This window comes from Castor canadensis, chromosome 5, assembly GCF_047511655.1.
Source record: "Castor canadensis chromosome 5, mCasCan1.hap1v2, whole genome shotgun sequence".
Classification (NCBI taxonomy): Eukaryota; Metazoa; Chordata; class Mammalia; order Rodentia; family Castoridae; genus Castor; species Castor canadensis.
In genome coordinates this window covers 98,517,025-98,543,582 of record NC_133390.1, presented here as the reverse complement: position 1 = coordinate 98,543,582, position 26,558 = coordinate 98,517,025, and the positions used below count along the sequence as shown (strand labels likewise).

The window sequence follows — 26,558 nt, the reverse complement described above, 5'->3', positions numbered from 1 at the left end:
GAAGAGGTTGCCAAGCACTTTGAAAAAAAATATTGCTTATTAGCTAATTATGAAAGTTAAACGTGCTCATTATAGACAGTCTAGAAAATACAGGGCATACAAAAGGAAAATAATAATTACCCATAGCCCAATGCCTAGAATTAGTCACACTGTTAACATGATCCAAAATTATGCACAAAACGTACATGCAATATTGTATTCTGCTGTTTACCCTTATCATAATACTGTGAGCATTTGCTTAAATTATTATATCCTTATAAAATATGATTTGAATGACTGTTAAATGTTCCTTTATATAGTTGTGCCATAATTGGTGTAATCATTCATCCATTATGGATTTAGACATAAAAGTTTCTATGGCATTTTCCTTTTTATAAATAATATTACAATGCATTTGCTTGCATAATAAATCTCTGACTACTTTTGGTGCTTGTTTAGAATACTTTCCTACAGATGACACCTTACCACTCTTCTGCCTAGTATTTTCATGATTGGCATGTTTTTGTTATTTACTCTACTGAATGCCTGTCTGCCCTGTACACAGTGGCACCAAATTCTACCTTAACAGGTGCACTACAGATGTTGGTCGGCCCAGTTTACTTCCCTGGGCTTCAGTTTCTTTAGATGTAAGACGAAGATGTTGAATTGCGTCTCATTTTAGAAGTGATATTCTCTGGCTTTTGTGCCCTTAGACCTTCTCTAAGATGTATCTAAGGTATATTCACAAATAGTTGTGACAACAGCCCCTATCTTATATGGGCTTAGGACACAGGTCATCCAGTCCTTACACTAGAGTCATCTGGAGACAACATGGCAAGGTGGGAAGTCCATGAAGTTTGCATTTCCTTAGCCCTGGTTTCAATTTTCTCCATGTGAACCTGGACAAATATCTCAGCTTTTCTGGATTTCAGTTCTTCCTCTGTAAACAATATTAGTTGTGCCTACTTTCATGGTTGATGGAAGGATTTAAAGGAATAATATATGCAGGATTCCTTGTAAGAGAAGGATTTCAATTGTCATAGCAATTATAGTAATGCACATTTCAGGAAATATACCAGAACTATTCTTTGAGGAGAGCATTGATTCTTTTTTCCAGTACAGTGAATGGTGAGTCACTGTATAAGCCTGTTTTCTACATGTGTATTTGAATAGCAGAATCTAGTCACAGGGCCTAATAGGCATTCCCCAGAAAAATCCAGAACTAATTCTTAGTTTACCCTACCATAGACAGACATAGTTAGGGAAGCCAATTCATTACTTTTCAGGTGAATTATTTCAAGCTCTCCCTTATCCTGCTGAAATACAGCCCAACACGCTATCCATACCTCAGGATAACCATTGTAACCAAAGTAATAATAAGTGAATAAATGGGAGACTTATTTAAAAATAGTTCTGAAGTGGCCTTTTTGGTTCTTTGGGAATCCCTGTCTTTTTATTTGTCTCTGAGTCCTACAGTCAGAGGGGTGGCTCAGGTTTCCTGTGGGTTTTCTCTACCTCTTCTTTTCAGTGATTTCCAGGTGGAGTCTGGAACCCCACCCCTCCAAGTGTATTTCTATTGTAACTCCTTGCCTCTTTTTTTTTTTTTTTTTGGTGGTGTGTGTGTGGGAGAAGGGGAAAGGGGAGAAGGAGAAAAGGAGGGAGGAAGGGAAGGGGGGAAGAGAGAGAGATGTATCAGTTGATCTTCTTACTAGGTTATCCAGGACTTTCTAGTGGGATATATTATGGGGGTTCACTGGTAAAGTCACCCTCACAATGTGCAGCTCATTTTCCCAGAAACCACACAGTGGTGGGCAGTTCTGCTGCCCAGCTGAGTTTGAGTCTTCAGGGAACTGGGTAGGGAGACACAGGCAGCAGAGGCAGAGAGTGGGGCCTAAAAGAGGAAGAAAGTGTGGCTGAGGGCTGGGGCAGATGCAAGTAAGGAATGTGGTTTCTGTAGGGTGTTGCCTAAATCTTTGCTGCATTGTGTTCCAGAAGAAAAGGGCGGACTATGCTCTGGGCTCCCTTCTTTGTTGCCTCTGACCTTTGCCTACTTCCTGGGTCCCCAGGATTATTCTGAGCATCTGAGGGAGTGAGGAGTCTTTGACATGAATATTTTTTACTAATAAACTGATAAAGCAGTTTTTTTGAGGGGGAGGAAACTGGCTGGATTAACATAGATTTTATATTTGTAATAGTAACATGCATCCTTTGGAATGAGACATTCCTGTGTTAAATGCTTGCTTCTACCACTTGACAGCTTCATGGCTGTGTGGAGGTATCTCCAACTCCTCAAGCTTTCAGTTCCTCCATATAAATTGAGGGGCAGAAGGGCACAGAGTCATGGTGAGCAACCACATGAAATAATGTATGTGAAATGCTTAGCACAGCACAGGCACATTGGAAGTGCTAAAAAAAGACCCAAACAAAACCCCAAACCAACCTTTGCATTATTGAAAATGTCACAGCTTTAGGTTAGGAAGTTTTCAATCAGCCTTTGTTCATAACTGTCGCAAGTCATTTAACTGTATAATAGTCCAAAGAATAGTGAAATTGGAACAGTCCAATATTGTTTCCCAGAGAAGTTCCATCTCATTCACCAGACTCCTAAGGGATGCTGATTCTGTGTCAGGCACTATGTTGGGTGCTGGGGCAGGAGACAAAAGTGACAAGGTTTCAGCCGTCAAAAATCTCATACTCAACTGCTTGTAGCCTATGTAGTGAAAATGTCATTAGATTGGGAGATATGAACTGGAAGGAAATAGTAGTAATGGATAAGACTGGATACCTGGCACCCAAATTCCTCTGTTCAAATCCAAGCTCTGACACTGACCAACCATGTGGACTTGGTACCTGAGCTCTTCACATTTCAGTTTGACTTTTTCCTCTTGTAAATTGGGTTTAATTGCATTTTCCCCAAAGATACTATTATAAGGATTAAATGAGATGGCTCTTGGATTGTTCTTAGAAAATGAGGGCACATAGTTAAGCATTGGTAAAATTGCTTATTATTATTAAGAGTCAAGGGCCTTGAATTCTAGACCTGTTTCCTACTGGATAATCTTGTGATTTTGAGAAAAATTCAATGCTTCAGAATCAAAAGGTAAGGAAAGGGGTTGCTCTGTTGCTGGGTTGTTTGGTCCTGACTATTATGGGGTTAATTAGGTTATCCTACACATTGGGGGCAAGAGGGAGTCTGTCTGGAATAACCAAGTTCCCTTATGTCCTCCCATGTCCTTTGCTTGAAGTCACCGGAAAACTTCATCAACCCAGCTCAGGAGGTCGCTCTACACCTTAGTGTTCTCAACTTGGAAAATTAAAGAGCAGGGTAGGAGAGGTTGACTACTCCAACTCCCTAAATCCAGTTTCTAGTTTTTACTTGCTGTGTTTTGTATGCCAAGGTGTCTGGGCAAATAGCCAGTTTTATTTTCAGATCACCATGGTAGATGTGAGTAGCTCAGTAATAAGACTGTGGCTGAAATTCAAATAGGAAACACACCCACTTCGTATGAAAAATATCAAATGACAGAGTTAAACATGATGTTTTTCCTACAGTGTCATTTTGCATGGAGAATTACAAAGTTGGATTTCAATGACTGCGCTTTTTTGCTGCCTACAAATATAAGGTTGTAGTATAAAATTGGCTTGTTTAAGCTTCTCCTTATACCTAAGCAGAGGCGTGGCAACTCCATCCTGTTATACTAGTGCTTAGCCCTGATATAAGTAGTTCTCCCTGTGTGTGGCCCAGCTCAGTTGAAGCTTGTGAGCTGCTGACTTCCATGCTAGTAGCTACCTTGGGAGGGTTATGTAGGAGTCCATCTGCACAGAAGTCTACTTCATAGAAGCTGCAAGTGACAAACACTACTTTCCAAACCTGCATCTTACAAAATCACTAGTTAATATGTTTCTATTGATGACCACTGTTAATACTGATAGAGGACCTGTTTAAACAGTACATTAGTAGTTTCAAGTCTAAATAGTACATAAGTGGTTTCAACTTTTAGATTGACACAGGAGAAAATATAGAATGTGATTCTTTTCTCTTTCAGAAAGGTAGATTTTTACTAAATTAAAACTGATTTGGAAAGCTTTGGTAACATTGTCTTCTGGGTACCAGGAAAAATGTACTTCTCTCAATCCCTAAAACTAATTGACTTCAGAAATGCAATGCTAACCCTCCTTAAAATTTTGTCATGGTAGAAAATGTATTAGAAAAAATTAAAATCTATCGCCTTAATGCACCTACCATTATATTCATTTAAAATTATTTTTATGTAAGACACATCTGTGTTTACAGAGTAATTTTTTGTTCATTTCTTTCTCATTGGCAAATTTATTTTTATCCCTGAACACTCATTAGTTTGCATTATTCAAGAAAGAGACATTGATTCATCCATGTTATAATTAAATGTCATAGATTTTAAAAAATTACTAATCCAATACTTGGGTTTCAAAACAAGCAAATAGATTCAACCTACAGATTTTTTTTCTCTTTTCTCCCCTATCTCACTATCTTGAATGTGGGAGGCCACCCTGCAGTTGGCTTTGTCAGGTGGGATTCCAGTCTGATACCATGGTTCAACCAAATTCAACCAGCATCTCAGAACCACCTTTGTGGCCTGGCTGAAGTCAGGTCCAGTTAAGTGACTTCTTCTGGTTTTAAAACATAGGAATTGCTTTTACTAAATGTTTTTGGAAGGACCCAGCAGTATTGAATAAAGAAAATTCCCATAGCTTTTTTCTTTTTTAAATCTTCTCACCAGTAATTTCATAAGAGATGAGTGACTTAAAGTATTATCCCAACTCAATTCCCTTTTGAGTCAAACTTTACATTAGCTATCAGGGATGAAAGACAAACAAACGAACTAGCCCAGGAGGTCTGTATTTGTTTCTGTAATTTTAGCAGAGAATCTTCAATGTAAGATTCTGAAAATTCTAGCTTCTGGAAAAGAAAATTTCCTTTTTAAGTCTGGGATTCAGTCAGTGAATGGTAAGCACGGTATTTGTAAGTCTCCTTGACACCATAATAAACTGAACTTTAAAAGTTGGTAGTGGGGGTTATAGAAACAAAGAAAAGCTAGACTTAGGGAAGATATATTCAGTGTATAGAACTAACAAAGGGTTATTATAAATAGTATGCATTTCAAAATTCTTATAGATGTGTAAGGAAAAAAAGCAAATAACACTGTTGTCATTGCAACAGTTAGGAAAAGGCAATTCACAGAAAAAGAAATCCATTTGTTATCATTTGGATATGAAATTCCCACGTGTTCAAGGCTCACATGTTCAAGGCTTGGTCCCAGCTCTGGAGCTTTTGGAAGCAATTGAGTCATAGAAGCATTAACCTCATTGATGGATTAGCCTATCTATGAGTTTATAGTTGAAAGGGTTATGAGGAGTGCAGCCTGGCTGGAGGATGCTTTGCCTCTCTCTGCCTCCTGTCCACCATGAGCTGAGCCACTGACCCTGCCACATGTTCTTCCCTGCCACGATGCTCTGCATCACCATACATGTGCCCAGAAGCCACAGAGCCAAGTGACTGTGGTCTGAAACTCCTGAAACTGTGAGCCAAGATAAACCCCTTCTCCCTCAGGTGTTTTGCCACAGTGATGTAAAAAGATAACTAATATACCATGTAATAATAATAACATACACAGAAAGACCTGCTCATGAAAAAAACTCATGAAGACTTTATGAACAATCGGAGACATAAAACTAGGCCCATTGAAGCTATTCCAAACCTATTATTTAGGTAACAATTTTAAAGTGTGCTAACAGTAGGCTTTGGTGAGCATGTGCAGAGACTATAGGCACTGCTTCTCTTCAGATCCCCTCGTAACATGTGCACATTGGACTAAGGTTTTGGTTCATGGAAAACAATAGCAAGAGCAGAAAGTGGCCTGGCATTTGCAACTCCTCTCAATAACAGGGGGAAGCCTCAGCACAGTTTTTCATTTCTAATGAAAATGTGTACTCAATCTATTAAACTTATTTTAATTCAGCCTATAAATTGATATTGCTTCACTCATGTATTTTCATCACATATCTGGAACTTAGAGCAATACAGAGCAGAGAAGATACACTCCTCAGACTCACAGACATCACCACACTCCCACACATGTGGAACATTTTCCTGGGTCTTACAATCCCTCCTTTCCTTTATCCTCACTTTAGGAATAAGCACCCATGTCTGTCTTCTATCTCTTTTATTTTTTTGTTCTCAGGTCTTAATGGGTGCTAATATTACTTCTTCTTCTTCTTTTTTTTCCCTACTGGGTCTTGAACTCAGGACCTCATGCTTGCTAGGCAGGTGCTCTACCAATTGAGCCATGCCCATAGTCCTTTTGTTTTTAGTTTTTTTTCCAGACAGGGTCTTGCTAACTTTGCCTGGACTGGCCTCAAGCCATGATTCTATAGTCTCTGCACTTCTGATAACTCATCTCATGTCCTGCTGTCCCTTCTCAGTCTAGGTCCCACAGCTGTCAGCTCCCTGAGGACATGACTCGTGTTCCAGTGTTTTTCAGGGTTAACATAGCACCTAGAAACCTTCTCCTCCTCTCCTCTCTTTCCTCTTCTTCTCCCTCCTCTCTTTCTCCTTTTCCTCCTCCCCCTCTCCTTTTCTCCTTCTCTCCCTCTCCTTCCTCTTCTTCTCCCTCTTCTCATCCTCCTCCTCCTCCTCCTTCTTCTTCCTCCTTCTCTTGGTGAAACTGGAGTTTGAACTCAGGGCTTTGTACTTGCTAGGCAAGTATTCAACTGCCAAAGCCACACACCCAACCTTTTTTTCTTTAGTTTATTTTTCAGATAGGGTCTCACATTTTTTGCCAGGGCTGGTCTTAGACCTCAATCCTCTTACCTCAGACTCCTACAAAGGCTGGGATTACCCACTGCACATGGCTCAGAACCTAGCATCCTTCTTGCAACTAGTGTTTGTTAATTGATCCTTAAACTCCGAGTCTGGACAATTTTATATCTAGAAGCTGTTTTCTGTTCAAACTGATTTGCTTGGGACATTCAAGCCTCAATTCCTACTAGATGTCATGGAGGCTCAGCATTAAGGCTCAGAACTCCAGGGTTTAAACTAATCTCTCATAGAAAAACTGTGTGTCTTTAGACAAATCATTCTACCTTTCTGAACTCCAGTGTCTTTCTCTACAAAATGAAGATGGTGTTTCTGCTCTGCTTACCCCACAGAATTGTGAGAAGGGATAAATGAAAAGTACGATGTGGAAAAATGATAAAAACTTTAAAAGGCTATCTATGGAGTGCTGCTGATAATGTGTTTTTGGATGGCATCATGTTAAGCAACAGAGGCAGTCATAAGTTTCCTGATTCTCCCTGGGGAACTCTGCTTATCCTGCCATTATCTATCTTTATTACAGGAAGCACTGTTTTCACCTGTCAAACTGCCTTCAATGTTGGCATGCAAGTCAAAGAGCCCTATTGGCACTCTTTTTTTATTTATTTTTATCTCACACATAAAAACATAAAAATTGCACATATGAGGCACCATGTGATATTTCCACATACCAGGCACTGTGCAGTGTTTAAATCAGGATCACATAGTTATGTCCTCAAACATTTACCATTTCTTTATGGTGAAAACATTCAAAATTCTTTTTCCTAGTTTTTTGAAATATACAGTACATTTCACTCTCTACAGCAATAACAGCACATCACTTATTCCTTCCTTTCTTTTTGGGGGGAGGAGGATTGAACCCAGGGCCTTGTGAGTGCTAGGCAAGCACCTCCACCTCTTAAGCTACATCCCCAGCCCTTTTGTTTATATTTTGTTTCTGAGATAGTGTCTTGCTAACTTTGTCTGGCTGGCCTCAAACTCCCAATCTTTCTGTCTCTGCCTCCTGGCTTCTTACTCCTGTGTAACTATAATCTACTGCCCATGGATTAACCTCATTCCATTCTCACTCTTCCTTACTCTCCCCCAGCTTCTGGTAACCACCCTTTATTCTCAACTTCTTTGAGATTGACTTTTCTTTTAGGTTCTACATATGAATGAGATTGTGCGGTTTGTCTTTCTGTGCCTTGCTTATTACACTTAACACAATGACTTCCAGTCTAATCGATGTTGCTACAAATTACAGAATTTCACTTTTGTGGTTGAGTAGTATTCCATTGTTTGTATACGCCACATTTTCTTTATATTCATCAGTTGATGGACACTCAGATGGTTTCTGTTTCTTGGATATAGTGAGTAGCTGCAACAAGTATGGGAATTCAGATGTCTCTTCAACATACTGATTTCATGTCCTATTGATACTCTAGATGGTTTGGATGAAGTTCTTTTTTGGTGGTTTAACTCAAAGAATGACATTAAATGTCTTCTTCTCTTCTATTAACATCCTTCCATTTTTTTAAAAAAGTCAATGCAATATTTGCCTCTCTGATGCCTTTCCAAGCAGAAATGCTCACTTTCACATCTTGCCTTCACCTCCCTCTCTTTCCAGTATGCACTCTGCCCCCTGGAAAGATTCATACCTGTGGGCCTCTTACTGTACAAAGGATGTGCTTACAGTACAGCAGACATGGTCCTGCAGGTTGTGTTTAAAGCAAACCTTTGCAAATGGAATATCATGTTTTCACATTCAAGAGCACACATTTCCTGAATTGTATCCATCTGCATCATTTCCCAGTACATTAGGTTTGGTATGGACTTCTCTACCATGTTTAGTCTTTGATGGACTGTAAACACACAATTGGTAGGAATCTGGGAGATTCCTTTTTATTAAATGAAGAATCCTTGCCAGTAAATAATTCCAGCCCCATCTATCACTTATGTATTCTTTAATGAATTGTCACATAAAAAGTATATGTGGCTGTTCATATATTTCTTTTCTTCCTGTTTCATTTTTGAGTCACTACCCCTTTAAACAAATCAGTGACAAATACTGAGCACAGGTCCTCTCCAATGTCGTCAGAGAATGCCTGAAGTGGCAGTTGAATAAACAGCAGTGAATGTTCCCTAAGCCAGCCCTGACCAATGGGTAATCACAGTCCTATGAATTATAGGTTCTCTCTGGAGAACAAAATTATTTCTGAGTCATTTCCAGCATGTCTGAAGTGGCACTTCCTGTTGTTAGAGCTGTGTTGTGGTGAGGGTAGATGTTAGCTGCTGGCTCTCATGGAGGAGGCACACAGGGACCAGATAGCACATTCCAAGTGCTGGGCTGGAAGGAATGATTGGATCTGACACTCTCATTTCATAGACAAGGAAATTGAATCCCCCAAGATGTTCATAGGGTCACACTGCTAGTTATAGGCAGCAGTTGTAGGACCCAGAGATCTCCCTCCAGTTCACTAGTTTTGGTCTTACTTTATAATGCCTATGTTTTAAACTATACAGTCTCTAAAATAAGATAGACCTGTGTTCTTGCCCTACCTGCTTATGAGTTTACACCTTTTCTAAGCTAGGGTTTCCTTGCCTAGAAAATGAGGTACCTTGGAGACTATTTCTCTAATTCATGTTAATATATATGAAGAGCCTGTACATACTAGATTAAAACACAGCACTATTGGTGTTACTCTAGGTGACTGACTGCTATCCCTAATTTTTATATAATTTGCACATTCTATAACATTTGTTTAATGGTAGTCTTTCTTCATCTTATCAACTTTGGGCTATTTGCAGATTCAGGTTCCCCATTGACCTATTTTGGGGGTCAAGCAGGATATTTTTTGTTTTGTCTTTAGGAATTTCTAGCAACCTAATAATCTTGTTCTTGTCACCGAATCCCGGATTGTCAGTGGGAAAGCTCTAGTCTTCTCAGGTGTTGAGAATCAGGAGAAATACATTCTATATTCATCTCTTAATATTTCAAGGGCAACTTCAGTTGCCTCACAAGAGAACCAGGTTGGTGTTGGAAGGAGATGAGGTGTCCAGGCAGTGGGTGGAAGGAAACCCTGGGCTGGGGTGGGGGCAGAACAGGGTAGGATGAGAAGGGAGACCCTACCTGAGCTTAGCTTCAGAGGAGGTCAACAAGCCAGGATGTGATGGTTCTCAAATGCAACAGCAGCTCAGGGGAACAGGAGACAAGCGAATACTCAGTGTGTGGCCTTTTTTTTATGAGTGAAGCCACCATGGTTCTGCTGTCCTGCTGTACTGGAACAAGCCAAGTTTAAGTAGGACCATTATAGAGCAAGATATGTGCAAATAATTTCTCTCTTTATGACTTTTCATAAGAAAGGGGTTTGACACCAGTCACCTTGCTGGGCCTGTTGGCAGTGAGTTGTCTAGAAAATTTGCGTGCTGCTGCTTGGCAGAGGAAAGAATAATTTAAAAAAATGTCAAAAGGAAGACGAGTTCAACTTCAACTCTGCACCAGCAAGGAGAAGAAGGTCACCAGTTGAACAGTGTGGAAAAGAGCTGGCTGGCTGGGCCTTGGCTTCTCCTTGTCTTATAACTAAACAGAGGAGCTCCACTTCTTATCCCATTGAAGCAGCTCCTTCCTTCCCTGCTGTCACTAGAACATGAAGTAAACATAGAGAGGGAGAAAAATACTGCAATTGGAAAACTAATGGGAAAAAAAACAAGAAGTAAAATGTAGAAAAATAAAGCAAGGAAAAGCAAGTTCTTAGGAATTTTAGTGGTCCACCCTGGAATTGAACTGAATTGAATATGATCCATGAAACATATCTTTAAATTAATAATATTTGCTGATGTTACAAATTTTCAAGCTAGAAAGAACCATGGTAATCATCTGTGGTTGCCTTTCTGCCTTACAGATGAGGAGTCTCTGGTCCACAGAGGCAAAGAGACCTGTGTAGGGGAGGCTCCCATAGTTGTGGGAAGATTGAGCTGAAGCGTCTGTCCCCCTAACCTTTCCAGGCGTGGTTCACCACTAGCTCACATAGCAACACTGGCTCCTGCTTCTTATAAGCTGCAGAATGCTCTTTCTTACATAATCTCCACAGCTGAATCTACTGACTCGATTTCCTGTCTGTCTGCCTATCCCTCTCTCTCTCTCTCTCCTTCCATTCCTTATCTATTTACTCACTTATGTCAGAATCTTCCATCACTCTCCTGGTCACAAGCACTGTTGATGGCTCCCATTGCCTGTGGCTTATAGCCTAATCTGCTTAGCTCAGTATCCAGGGTCCAAGAGATGTGTGTTTTATTCATTTTACAGCCACTGAACTTGTAATAAAGTGTTTCTCCAAAACAATGCAAGCCACTGACCCCACAACACACTCTGGTGAAGATTACCATAATTTTATTTTAAAAAAAAAGTCCTGAGACTTTTGCTTTAACATTTATGGTGAAATTGAAGCCAATCATCCTAAGTAAGATGACACAGTCTTGCCTGAGTTACACCTTAAACATTCCATATAATGGCTATAACCCTACTTTTTAACTAGAAATTGACCCTGTATGTGAACTGAACTGGGAGTTTAGGTTGGCAAATTTATTTCATTTTCTAGTGACAGTGGTTTTCTCTTGATTTTTGTTGCTTTTTGTTTTTGGTCTTATGCTAAGAAAGGCTTGATGCCTCTTGACTGAAGAGGTGAAAAATCGCTTAAAAAATCCACATATATGAAGTAGTCCTCTAGGTGTGGTATAGGTAGGATTCAGGATTTCTTAGTTAAAAGCTTCATGATGATACCTCTTGCAAATGATTTCTGGAAACTGGGGACAAATTGAATGGTTCAGAATTGAGAAGAGCTGAGTATTTGTCTGTTCTCCATACTCTCAAGCCTGAGATATTTGTATGGTTTTTTTTGTTTGTTTGTTTGTTTGTTGCTAAGTCAGTATTATTGTTTGTTTGTTTTTTGTGAGTTTTTTTGGTGGTACTGGTGTTTGACCAGTTTTGCACTTGCCAGGCTGGTTCTCTACTACTTGAACTATGGCCCTAGTCCTTGGTAGATCTTTGATTGGGAAAAAGAGATGCATCTTCACTTTTTACTGATCAGCAATACCCTCCAAACCTCCACCCTAACTTTCCTTTTTAAGGAAAAAAGTGCCTTAAAAAGAATGCAATTTCTCTTCCCTCTCTTTTTTTGTTGCTTAGCTTTCTTTACTCTCTCACTCAAGATTTCCTTAATATACTTCAGTCCATCAGCAAGGTGAAACTTTAGAACTATCAAACTGAACAAAATGACTTTTCAAAGACTCGCCTATCTTTCAAATCCCCTACTCCATTTTGCTTAATAATATCCCTTTTGCCATCAGTTCTCCCATTACAACTCATTAGTCTTTCTGTACTATGTTCTTTTTTAAACAACTATTTTTTTATTAGCATAACTTAATATGTACTTGCTTTGGGGTAATCAAACAATCTCAGCCTTTCCTGAAAGAAATGAGTTCTGGCACATGAAAATGTATCTTGAACTTCTAGAATATTAATTTATTTTGAGTCTAAGTACATTGTGTGCATTGCTGATAGTTTAGGATAAATCTGTTTCCCATGAACCACTCACAAGAACCTTGAGAATCTAGTCTCTGTTTTATAAGCAGTAACTCGAATTACATTGCTCAGTCGAGCCCGTAATTTTGTTTCCTTGACAGTTACAAGAGAAGAATTCAAATCACTGCACTAATTAACAAACTCAAACCAAAACCACCAACTTCCACATAGTTTAGGAAGTTGGGACTTTGTATTGTTTTTATTTTAGTAGCAATGCTCTGGAATGTGACTCTTATTTTTATTAACAGCTCCACTCTGTTTTTTTCTCTCCCTGGTAGCTTCGTTTTTTAGACTGTTGAATGTATGAATAAATAAATGAACAAAGAGACATTGTTTCTCTCTTTCCTAGATGGAATGACTGAGTCCTAGAAAATGTATGACCCTGGGTTTAATTTTCTGCTTAGGCAATGATAGACCTACAAGTCATTCTTACTGTCCTTGACCTGAGAGGCATTAGGATTGATGTGTTTCAGAGAGAATTTTAAAATTGTAGGTGGACAGCGTTAGATGGGAAGGACTGTGGTATCAGATGGCATGGCATGGCATTTCTTGATGTTAATCTTCACTGGCTATGAGACCTTGGGTAAGTCATTTAAATTTTCAAATCCTCATTTGTGAAATGAGAACAGTATTACCTACTTCATACTATGAAATGAGCAAATGTGACTGGTAATATCAGAAGTATTATGATATAGCTAATTATCTTGACTGTAAGGGGAACAATCAACATCTTGCCATATCCGGAGTCACATGTATAAAGAGGTGACATTATGGTCAATGACCTGTGGTGCCTAAATTCTAATGTATTGTGATGGCACCATAATACTTATTTATAACTGACGTTTGCAATAGACTTGGGCATAAAAGGAAGAACAGAGGCTACTCACTAATATAGTACTGAAGTAGGAAAGTCTTGTTTCTATTTTGACAGTTAAATTCTATAGTGGCAAATTTTAGTTGTCTATATTAGGAGTTTATTTCTGGCATGACACACTATACTCATTTAGATATTTTCTTCCTCTGTATTCTGATGCTGGAATAGAAAGTGTGTCAAAAGTCTTTGTGACTAGGATAGAACCTAAAATCAATCCCAGACTGTCTGGGTAGTTTTTTCCTTGTTGGCATCAGGATAACCAGTCAGTTCAAGTCTGATTTTTAAAAACCTTTTGAGAGTTGATTCCTTCTGCGTTTTGAAGGTGAGTCATATGTACCCCATGACTTTTCTGCAGTGAGTGGTGAACAGATATAGTTCCAAATGCCAGGGTCACACGTGAAACTTACCGACAAGGAGAGGACAGACCAGGTGCTCTCACAGCAAGGCCAGAACATAGGACCCTCTGAAGTGGAATAAACACAGTCACAAAGTGCAGGAAATTTGTCCCTCACAGAAACAACTCAGCCATTCAGATGGGTGATTCATGATTGCTAATGAAGCTGTGACATTCACCAGAACTCCCGACTACCATGTTACTCCTATGAGATAGGATAAGAGTTACATAGGTATAATGTGTTTGAGTAATATCTTATCAGTAAATAGGGACTACAAGGAGACTAGATAAAGTCTATTTTTTTTCTTGCTTTCTTTTTTCTTTTTCTTTTTCTTGAGATAGTCTGGCATCGAACTTGCAATCCTCCTACCTCAGCCCCCTGAAGGGTGGGAATACACTCATGTCCTACCACGCTCATTCTTCACCACTGGAGAAATAGAACAAACAAGAACCTTTATTTGAAAGGCAAAAATATTCCAGTAACCTGAAGGGAGTTCTTGCATAGAATTTAGAAGAATTCTGTCATCTCTGCTGTACTCTAACTGCCACATTTCCTGACTGTCTTGTTCAACTTAGTTAATCCTGATGTGGTGACCACAGGTTATCTTTGATAACTCTGATTTCTCACTATCCTCACATTAGGAAGAGAACAACTTGGGCAGCACCTATGAACATCTCCCATTGTGTGTGGCTAGACAGCACCCAGTACAAATCAATCTCTTGAGATTTGGGGAGCATGGCTTGGTTCTGCAGAGCTAAATCACCCTTGATAGAACTGAAAAACTTGAGTTTCTGTACCTCAGAAAGCTCTGTGCATGTATGGAAATAGAATAATGCAATTCATTGGGGATTAGTTAAAAATGGCAGGGGGAGAGAAATAGAGGGGATGAATTCGATATAAGTACATTAATGCAAATGTGGAAAATCAAAATGAAACCCCTTTATACAGTTGATACACACTATTTATTCTAAAGGAAGTTAGGTTAATCTTGACCTTACAGAGTCTTGCTTGAGAAGCTAATGCCTGGGGGATTTCTCTCCCCTCTTCCTTGCTTCTCTTTTTAATATAAACTTGACTGAAACGCAACCTATTTTTGTCTTAAAATGATTCTTCACAAGTAATTTAAGCAGAAAATCTGAGTGCCATAGAGTTAAACAAATTCTTTTATCATTATAAACTTGCTTTGTACTAAATAAATACATTAGCAAAACACCTTGCCTCTGAAGCAGATATGCTTTGGGAGTTGTCTTTTTTTTGCTTCCTTGGCCACTACTATTCTTGCTTAAAACTACTCAATTACCCAACTTTCAGTCTCTAATAACCTGCCACTTAGAGCTCTGGGTGATCTTTGCTTTGTTCTACAATGATTGGAGTCATTGGGTATACTTTTTTTTTTTTTTTGTGACAATCACTGCCTGAATGTATCCTTTAGACCAGAAAATGTCTTAAACTCCTTTTGTAGCCAACTTCATGTGATGGATGGACCAGTACAGCAGGGGGGATAACAAGTTGTGTGCACTATGAACAATTTCTTGGAATGAACTTCTGAGCACAGTGCAATCGGTCATTTCCATCCATCCTTGCAGAATTGTGCAATGGAAGGGGATTTGAGTGAGAAAATGCTACGCTATCTCTGCTTGGGGAAAAAGTATTTTGTTGTAGAGGGAAACACACTGCTGGGACCTCAGAATCTGTGTCTGGGAATCTAGTCACAATAGTTCTTTTTAGCTGTGCAAACTTAGGCAAGTGTCTTCATCTCTCTGAATCTCAGTGCTCACTTTCATAAACTGAGTGGATTAGCATAGATGATTTCTATTGGATGTGTAGTGGATGAGAGAAGGAGGAAAGACAGCCACAACAACACCTCAGAAACCTAAATATTCACAGACTAGCTTGATTATGAGGTGAAATTTAAAACCATAAACCCAGATAAATTATTAAAAGCATGCAGATGAGTGAAAAATTTAGCCCTGTTACAAACATTATCAGCACTCTGGAGTCCAAAAGCTTATCTCTGATGAGCTCTGTGTTCAGGCAGCTTCATCTTTCTGAAGGCTCCCTCATCTAGAAAATAGAGAGGCTGTGATCATTTATATGCACGCACGAGCAGCATATTATTCACAGAATCACCAGAGATTAAGATGCCTTCTGTTCAGGCTGTGCCTCTATAATCTCTGGCAGTTTGAAGCGAGGAGGCCTGGGAGGATGTGTGAGGTGAGGGAGGAATGTTATACCCACAGATTTATAGGCTATTTGTGTTCTTTTTTTGTTTGTCTGCATTTCTGAAGGGAATGCTCTTGTGCAGACTGCAGCCTGGGATCTTATCTATCACTGGGCTGTAATGAAGGAACCGTATAGTGAGCAATGGAAAACTTGGAGCTTCATCAATACTTAATAATCACATTGTGTGTTACATTGGATTATGCTCAAATGATGAACCAAATTCCGGAAGATGGCACAGAGCAGGGAAGAATGCTATGAATTGAGAATGGATTAGGGTCTAGGCCCTGTACTTCTCCTAATTTGCTGTCTGACCTTGAGTAAGTCACTTAATAGCATCGGATTTTAATTATGTCATCCACAAAACGTAGGGAAAAGAGAAGGTTGCAGTGATTTCTAAAATTTCTTCCAGTTGTAAGATTAGACTCCTTGATTCTGTCATGAACTAGCCTTGAATCCAGTGACATTCCTAAAATACTCATTAAATACTGTGTTCAAAGAATAAACTCCAGGCTGAATGAATACATCCATCCAGCTGCACTCACAACTTCACAGTCCTTCCATTATGACTTCCCCTTGTCCCAATCAGGTAGACACATCAGCCTGCACATGTGCCATTGCAGTGCACATCTCCAGCCTTTCCTTACACTGTTCCTATTTCAACAGCAGCTTTTGCCCTCATTTATCCACCATTATAGTATGTGTCATGTTGCATACATGATTAGTGGGGTTTCCATCTGTGTGATTGTCAGATTACCACTGGTGATTTGAGGGCAGGCATTGTATGTCCCATTGCTTATCATAAAGTAAAGTGATAATCCAATGTTTCCTCAATAAACTGCAAAGAAGGTGTTTTTTCAGGAACATGATCTATTGATTTTGGATCCCTAAATCCAGACCTTTAGTTTGGGCCTCACATTATGAGAAAGTTGTTGAAAGCTGCTTGTAGAAGATTCTGGAGGTTGATTTTAAAAACCATTACTCTCTGACCCCGTTGTTTTACTTCTCAATAAAACTGTTGAAAGCTTGGTAATGCTTCTGAGCTGTTTTAAACCTTGTATGAGCATGGATGGACTTTATCTGGAGGAGGAGACCAAGAGTAAATTCTATTTATATTTGGTGGAAAATTAGGGATGGTGGACAAAACATTGCTTTGAGCAGCATTTCTCAGTGGAAGAGGAGTATGATGGATGTTTTGGGTGAAATATTCTCTTATTTCACAGGATTTTTAAAAAAATCTAGTGTAGTGTATTTAGCATTTTTGATCACAGACCAGCACAATCTAGTAATAACCCTCTCTCTCCACGTCCATGACAATAGAGGATAGCCCTTAGTAAGGTGGCATTACCCCAGGTTGAGAATCATTGACTTTAGAAGAAATCAGGGGGCCTCTCTTATTGCAGGTATCATTTTCTGGACTTCCAAATGTAGATTCAAGATTTTCTTAACCCTAAAGACATTGCTTGAACTGTTAACCCTACTTCAGGATTGCATTTCAGCAACTTGAGTGTTAGTTTTGACAAAGAAGGACTTAAAAGATAGAAAATTTATCCCTTTGCTTTGTATAACTTTACAGCTTACAAGGAGCTCTAACAAATGCTCTCTTTGGTCTTTTTTTGATGTGAGGGGCAGATTCTACTATCTATATTTAAGATAAGGAAACTGAGTCTTAAAGAAGTTGAATGATACTGGCTCAAGTTTCACAGCCAGTACATTTTGAAGCAGAGACTGGAAAACAGCTCTTCTGACTCCTAGACCATTTCACTTTCACAGAGTATCTAGAAAACCACAGAAACAGAAGGTGAGTTATGTAACCTATAATTGCCTTTGTTGTTAGTGGGATATGTGGCTGGTTTTCTAAGCCAGAAAGTAGAGCTAAAGAAAACAATATATACTGTTGCTCATTAGTGTATAGCACACATTAAATTCCACAACAACAAAGATGGGTAATATGGTGTATTGTATTTATGGCCAATTTGGCAACATAGGTTTTAATGGGAAGAAAATTAATTTTACAACATGATTATAAAAGGTTTAGTCTTACTCTTGACCCAAGCCCACCTCCAGGAAATAAACTCTAGAAGGTTTCCCTCTCTGCTTTATAAACTGTTTAGATTGTTATTCTGAGTCAAAAACTTGGAGGCAGAAGCCAGAGACTCTACTGAGCAGTGAGATGTGGTAGGCTAACTCTGTAGCTTGAGAAGGTACTGAACCCTACACCATTTCCAGTGGTGTAGTTGTCCATGCTTCCTGGGAAAAGACAGCAGTGATCTTCATTGCATGCAGCAGCCGAAAGTACCATTCAATGCTAACCCACTGAAAACTGACCAACTGCAAAAGGTCAAGATCAATTTTACAAAAAAGCAATGAGAACTTGCAGAGCACCATCAGAACCACTTTCTTGATTGCTTTTCCAGCCAGAAAATGGAAGTAATTTAGAAATATGCCAGAGAGGGAGCTTGCGTGTTCAGTGGCCTATAAATGACACACATCTTTTATCTAGGAGACTCATGGTTTCTGTAGAGGCAGTGTAGCATGGGAGTTAAAAACACAAACTTGTTAGCTATATAAATTTGGACAGGTTATTTAACGACTACTTTTGGATCCAGGTTTCTCACATGCAAAATGAGGATAATTTTTTAGGGTAGTATTAAATGTAAGTAGGTGTTAGCTGTCGTTATCATTGTTGTTGTTATTATTACTGGGAGAAGTACTAGATGAAATGTTAGAACTTTCAAAATACTATTGATATTCCCATATATAAATATGGGAAATATGACTTCTTTTTGATTCTATAGGCTTGAGACAGAATATAGATTATTTAAATCCTTGGCCCTATAAAAATCCAAATACTTCCACTTTCCTGCTTCTAACAATTCTAGTAAAAGTTCCACAGAAGAACTTAAACTTGTTGATTAAACAAGTTTTCATGACTCATGAAAGGATGCATGATGTTTAAAGATGCAAAACAGCAGTAGGTCAAAGGAGAGGAGACTTAAGTCTTATTTCTGTCACTGCTATTAACTTGGGTAACTGGTCTTAACCTCAATCTCTCTGATTATAAACTGAGAGTATATGTTAGGCGATGGTTACAAAATATTGGCTTAATATCTATTGTATAGATATAATCTCTAGTGAACAATTAATGAAGACAAATTATGAAGATCATTCTGTCACCATAATGTTCACTCATCTGGGTGTAATTATTTTTCTTTAATCTGCTGATTATTTAAAAACAGGGGAAAAATTTTAAAAATGAAGGGGTTTTGGAAACCAGCTTGCTCATTTGTAAGTCAGTTTATTGGGTTGGAATATTTTGTCTTTGGCAAATGAGAATCAGTTAATTCTGAACATTTGCTTATTGGCTTGCTGGAATACAATGTTGTTTTTCTTTCATTTCTTTGTCAGCAATCACCAGTTAAAACCCTTAAATGCAGGCGTAGTTATTCCTGGAAAAAGATACTATTCTGTGATCTATCAGATGGTGGTGCCACCAGCTCTCCTCCAATTAATATATTGTACTTTCATACTAAGCTACACTTCTGAATTTAGGAAAGTAACAATTCTTGCCACTATTATGAAGGCCAACTAAATACTCTCTCAAGAAAATGTTCATTATTTCTTTAAGCTGAAATTGGAAAAAGAGACACAACTCCATTTAACCTGATTTATGAAATTGCCTTATCACAATGAAATCCAAGACCCTTGGCCTGACTTGTGTCTTGTTCTCTTGGGGAGGTGGTGAGGCATAATTCTTACAAGAAGTCTGTATCTTGGCCATCACTACCTGTGTCCCTGAAGGGGGGCAAAGAGTGTGGTTGTCAGGATAAGATTTGAAGTTCTATGTTTGTCTCCTATTTTATTTGCTAAAACATAGTGCCATAGGGTTACTCACTTCTTGATAGAGAGAATGGGCTAGATGTGTGCATAGTATGAACTAACATGGGAAGATGGCCTGAAGTCAACAAATATTTATTGAGCACCCACATGCCAGGATATTAGAGCCTAAAACACCCTTGCCCACAACATTTCTGTGCCAATATAGGACAATTTTCATTTACATTATTGACAAAATGTATCATTACATGCTATAAGGATGATTTTCAAAGCTACATTGTCAATTCTCTTTGTTTGCTGGGATATAAAATCAGAGAAATCCTTTAAGCCACAGACATAGAAACTTGAACTCTTTTCAGCTCTGAGGTAATGGCTTTCTCCTTTTCCAAAATTCAGGCTCTTCCATTAAGTAAGTAAGTTCCATCAAATGAGTAAACCATGACTCCCAATAAGATGCATATTATCAAAACTGGCATGGTCTACTAGAGGCCAGAGCTGACAGCCTTCGGTAACAAGATTCCATATGTCACAAAAGCTTGAGAATGGCATGCTTGACCAGAATCAGGAACTAAGAGTTTGTCTCAACTATTTCCCTGGCAGAGCATATTACAAGTTATACCACCTGCCTTTGTTATGACTTAAGTCCCCAAGAAGGAAATGATCTGCCAGAAAAAACTGAAGCCAGAGAGATTTTAATGTCTTTTGGCCATACTCAGTTTGATTTCTCAGATGCTTTGCCAATAGACAGACACAAAGATAGATGATAGGTAGATAGACAGACAGACAGATAAGCAAAATGACCCCACTGAGTTTTAAAGATAAATAAGAACTATAATAAACACAATTAAGAATCATTTGATAGAATAGCTTTATTTCTAAGTCTATCTTCTACAATGTCTGAGTATTGTATTAGCCTTTGTGTTATAAGAAAGCAATATTTAAGTATCAAATGTTGAGCCACTAAACAAGGTATGGTTGCATTTGAAGAGCTCTCCTACCTGAGACATAAATAGCATTGAGCAAGGTGCAAGAGTAGGCACTAAGCACCAGGGTTGAGAGTAAATGTCAGAAAGGTGCTCAAGGCTCTACTTATGACTACAGCAGATTTTACTTAGAGAAAAGGTAGCATAGACTCCTTATTTAAGACCAGAATTTTTAAGCAATTTCAAGAATTCAGTCAAATTCACTTGTATGCAGATGTTTATTGTAGCACTATTCACAATAGCCAAGCTATGGAAACAACCCAGATGCCCAACAACTGGTGAATGGATCAAGAAAACGTGATATATATGTGAGTGTGTGTATGGGTGTGTGTGTGTGTATGTGTGTGATATGTAAATGTATATATACATTTATATATAAATAAATAAATAAATATAAAACAAAGGAGATTAAGGTGAGGGAATACGGTTGATGGACTTCACATACCTATACAAAATACAGCAATGATATCTCTTGCACTTGTTTGAAGTAGGGTGGAGAAGGGGTTGTGGGGGGAGAAATGGTGGAGGTGATCTAAACAATGAACAATGTAAACCTATTTGGAATTATAACAATGAATCCCCCCTGTACAACAAATATATCTTAATAAAAAATTTAAAATTCACTCAAATTAATGCAGTTTATTTTTATTTTGGTTTAATCAATGCATGGAATAAAATTATTTTTGTTCACAATGATTTATGAGATGATAGAAGCTCATTGTAATTAGTATTAGTAAAAATATTTTAAATTGTCCCTCTTACTCACCCATCCTTAGGAATATGCAAAATTCTTTTTTGTTATTTCTGAACTCCTATCATGACAGGATAATTATTGAAAATTAACTTAAAACTATGAGTTATAAGGCAAAAGCTGTTTCAAGCTACCAAGCCTTTTTAGTTATTTTTTTTATCCTGAGAAGGAAATGTTCAGTCAAATAAAATAAACCCAAAACAATCTCCAATGTTTCTATTTATAGAGCCTAACTTACCAGAGATCTCAACAATCAAAAATTTTAATTCAACATTCTACTTTTCAGTGAAATAAATAATGGTAAAATATACTCATATCAAAGATTGAAAACATTCAGAAACCTATCAACTTAAACGACCCTATTTATTATATACAGTATCTATATGACATGATCACCAATTGTATTCAATCATGAGCTTTACAAAGTTCTTTCATATACCACACTGTTAGTCTTACAATAGCTCTTTGAGACAGTTATGGCAATTTTCACGAACATTTTACAGATGAAGGAATGAAACTCTAGAGGGTTTTATAATGTCACCAAGTTGTAAGTGAGACTTACTGCTGATCTCAAATTTTAAATTATATTATTTCTATGTTTATTATACTATGCTTACTAAGACCAGATCTATACACCCACATTGACATGTGACATATGAACCTGGACTCTGGATAAGCACTTCAAGGTTATTTCTAAGTTAGAATTCAGAGAAACATGTGCTTTCCTTGCTAGCCTGGTTGTCCTGGGTATCTCTGGACTGCTGGAGATGTACAGGCACAAGTAGCTTTTTTTTCCTTCAAAGCACTCTTAGATCTGTAATTCTTTCCAATGCTTAGTTTTTCATTACTGTGAGGATTTTTTTTTTTACAATTTCTAAAGCATCATTATCCGATAGAATTTTCTGCAATGATGGAAATTTTCTATATCTGTACTATCCAATAAGATAGCCAGACATTTGTCACACTTAAGCACTTGAAATATGGCTGGTGTGACTGTAGACCTGATTTTTGAGAATTTAAATTTGAATGGCTGTATGTAGCTGTGACTACCATCTTGGACAGAGAGGTTCTAAACAGTTTAAAATTTTAGTTCACAGGGCCCTGAACACCCCAGCAAAAGCATCTTTGCAGGATCACTTAGGACACAATAGAAGTCATTATTTAATTATGAGTATGCCTTAATTAGTTCTAGATGGGTTTGAAGCACAACATTGGCATCAGCAATAAGAGGGCATGTGAGAATCTTTATGGAAGGGATAACAAGTAGAGAGAATATGTGGTGGTGAATACTAAGAGATGAATAAACTGAACAATACCATTGGTGTTGAATATGGATTTCTAAACTTTACATATTGGAGCAGGACAGAACTATCAATTTAATATACAATAACTTCCATGCCAATACAATTACTAGGGCTACAGGAATCCAGTTAATGAAAATGAAATTTTACTATATGATGGAAAGAAAAGCAAGAAGAAATGAACAGAACATCAGGTTCTGTTGTATGTTAGAGTAAGTTATAGTTCTATGACAATCCCTGATGAAGGTGCCTATGTGAAAGAACTGGGGAGAGTCAATAAAAGAATTTAGCATAGTGTCTAGCATGTGGTAAGCATTTTATAGATATTAACACTTTAATGAGCTTTATTTCTGCCTAGATCTTTTTAGGGCCTCTTCCATGTCCCCATGAGAATATGGGAAGCTGCTTAGGGTAATCAATTTTGGTAAAATTGTTTTGGTGTCAAGAGAAAACCCAGACAACATTGCGGCTAGTTGAGAATTGCCATAATAGTATCCTTATTTGTGAATTGCTGTCATGGGAACCTATTACTAAGGGAGGTTGGTCATATCTTTCAGGTGTGTTGAGTCAGACAACACTGAAATAGTGGAACCAAATGGGAAAAAGAAGGAAGAAAAAGTAGCTAAGAGACTGCTTATGTTTTAAGTGTTTGTGGTTTGTTACTGAATATACCACTGATGCTGGGGTCCTTGTTAAGGATGATGAAATAAGACAGCATGGAAGAATATTCAGGCACCATGGAATAGTGGGAAGGGCACTGGCCCTGGAGTCAAGTTAACTGGATTCTAATACTAACTTTCCAATCATGCAACTTAGATTAAAAACCACCTTTGTTTCCCAAGTTCTCCTTCTTGTAAAACAATGGTGCTGAATGAGTCTTCAAGGTTATTCCAGCCCTAAACTCAATAACATGACTCTAAATATGAAAGCTCAAGTGGACTCTGAACCTCCAGACTTCCTGAAGCCCTGCCACTCTTTCAGGAAAGCCTGCTGGTTTAGTCCTCCAACCTGTTTCTTCTATAATCCCAGAGTTCAAGTTATGGAACAGTGTATCTCAAGCACCACGCATAAAAGAAGTTGGTAGGGTGTGAGTGAGTAACAGTGGGTGGGTGAACAGATTAAGGAAGAAGGGTTGGAGTAGAGAATAGTGTGAGTGAAAGAAAAAAAAAAAGCTGGTCTCAATCTTTTGTCATTCTTTAACTCTATCCTTATTCCCTGAATCAAAGCCAAATACCAAAATGAGGACATGAAAATGGCTTGGCCATTGGAGGGTAAGCAGATTTGAATTTGAATCCAACCTCTGGATTCACGATTCCTAATTTCAGTTTTCTTATCTGTGTGAGACACTGATGGTTAGCAGCTACTGTGAAATTTAGGTAGTATTACCTAGCAGTTAGCAGTAAATAGTCTCTTAACATGGCATTCCCAAATTGGCTTACTCTTTTCCCATCTTACCCAGAAAAGGCTAAACAAACAAACACACTAGGCTGCATACAAATCTGTTTCTAGAGGATGTAAATAGCGTGTGGTGGGGTGCAGAGGAGAGAAAAAGCTATATTCTGAAACAGAAATTCCAGTTTCCCTTTTAATACAATCTTTTTTTTTTTTTTTGTAGCTTTACGATTCTCTGGTTCTTGAAAGTGACAGAAGTGTTTATCAGAACAACATCGCTAACTGCGTTTTCAACACTTTACCGACAGGAAGACTCACTGCACAAGCAGAGGAAAGAGAATGAGGCAGCGCCCGAAGTTAGCGAGCTGAATTCTGGAGTGACACCCACAGGCTCCTTGCTCTTCCACCCATCAGTGCCGGGAACCTCCCAAGCGGAGTCGTTGGGAAGGCATAGAACCAGAGAGGTAAAGAACCTTTACCTGCGTTCTGGGAAAATACCAGACTCCCTTTACCTGATTCTAACGTAGTTTCTGCTTGCATAGAATGCTGGCTAGCTGTAAACCACCAGTTCCAGGGGGTATTTTAGCTCCCAGCTGCTGACAACTTTCAGCACCGCGGACAACAACCCCCCCCCCCCCCGCCCGCGCGGTGGCACGCACTTCCCCTGCGCTCTCCCAGACCCAAACCTGGAGGGACCACGGCCCCTGGTCAACTCTGGCCAGTGACTGCCTCCGCCACTTCGGTTCCTTTAAGCCTCTCTGCTGGAAATCTCAATAAAACGAGCTTCGCACAGGTAGGGGGATGAGGAGTGCCAGGAACAGGCGACAGCCTTGCTGCTCCAACCTCCCCGCATCTTTTCTCCGCTTTTGCTTTGCTCTACTCATTTAGCAGCTTCTATCTTACTCTTCAATCGCAATATTCAACACACATTTGGCGGCGGCGAGGAAGGGGGTGACTCAGGAGAGAGAAGGGAGAGAAGGAGGTTCGGGACCAGCTCCCCGACCCTGACCCTTTGGATCCGTGGGAAATTGATGTGCTTTGGAGTGGGAGAAGAGATGAGACTCTGAAGGGGGAAATAGTGCGGGCGAGAGACCTGTCCACACGCTCTGGGCACGGACCTTTCCCTGGACACTTCTCCTGTCACGTCCTCCTCGCCGCCCCGGGTGTGTCACTGTTCGCGGGGGACAGGTGCCCCTCGCGGGGCGCCGAGCTCAGCTGAGTCCCTTTGAAGAGTTTGCTCCCAGGTGAAAGAGCAGGCAGTGTCCCCGCCCTCCTCCCGGGCTGCGGCCGGAAAAGCGTCTCTCCTTTCCAAGGCTCAGTCCGAGGCCGAGAACCGCGCTGCCCAAGCCCGGTGCGCGCCCAGGCGGGGAGGAAAGGACGGGCCCGGCGCTTGCCGAGACCCGGGCGGCCCAGACGCGCTCCCTGTTCCCTCCTCGCCCCCGCCAAGCCGGACAGCTCCTGCCTGTCAGAGCCTCGGCTCCCCCGACCGCGGACACTACCTGGGCCCCATTTCTGGCCAGAGCTAGGGAGACCCTGACCAGCTCCTTCCTTCTTTCAGGGAACCCCTTCCCGGAGGGCGCCCTCGGCCTCCGCGCCATGTTCCTGCTTCCCCCCAATCCCTGTGGTTCAGGCTTCTTGGTTCATCCCGGTCTCGGGAGTCCAGTTGGGGCGCAGGGGTCGCGGAAGGGGGCTGACTGGGGGGAAGAGGGCCACTCACTCACCAGAGGGCTGGAGGCGATGGACTGGCTGCTGTGGCCGGTGGCTGGAGGTCCGCACTTACAGCGAGGGGTGTCCCTGGCTGTGATGGGGACTGGTGGTGCCGGCAAAGGAAGGCAGGAGGCAGCCGCTGCTGCTGAGCAGCTCCTCAATTATTCAGATCGAGTCCCCCCTCCCGCAACCCTCCCGGCGCTCGTCAGCCCTCTCTCCAGCTCGCCTGTCTCCGCCTTCTTAGGGTCACGTGGCTAGCCCAACCCCTTGCATTATTGAGTCCAAGCCTCGCACCAGACCCTCTCCCCCCTACTCTGCTCTGTCTGTCAATCACACCCCCCATGCCCCCGCCTTCTGAGCTTCCAGGGGCAGCCTCCAGTATCTCAAGCTGCGTGGAAGCTGAGGGGGTCAGGACTGCGGACAGTTCCCTGCCCTGGCGGGTGGGTCTCTGCAGTGTGATGTATTAAAAAGGCATCTACAAACACCTCCGCCTCCGCTGAACTCAGTTACCTGGGCCTCTTCCTGCCCTCTGGAAGCTTCCCACTTGCTCCACGGAATCCTTACTGCCCTTAAAGTTCTTCCACCCCCACTACTGGAAAGAACGGGGAAGATGATTTTTCCGTCTACTCCCAAAGAAGACAAAACCCAAAGCTCAAGTAGGCCAAGTTGATCTTGGAGTTCACAACATCTTCTATATGCAAAGAAC

The 26,558-nt window shown here is 40.0% G+C and overlaps 1 protein-coding gene across 1 annotated transcript in view; it reads right to left on the bottom strand.

Moving 5' to 3' along the window:
- Slc7a14 (solute carrier family 7 member 14) overlaps window positions 1–26,031 on the bottom strand; it is a 130,099-nt gene extending 104,068 nt beyond the window's left edge. The window contains exon 1 of the mRNA XM_020185279.2: window positions 25,867–26,031. The gene's annotated coding sequence lies outside the window, so the exon portion shown is untranslated. The remainder of the gene's footprint in view (window positions 1–25,866) is intronic.
- Between the last annotated feature and the right edge of the window lie 527 nt (window positions 26,032–26,558).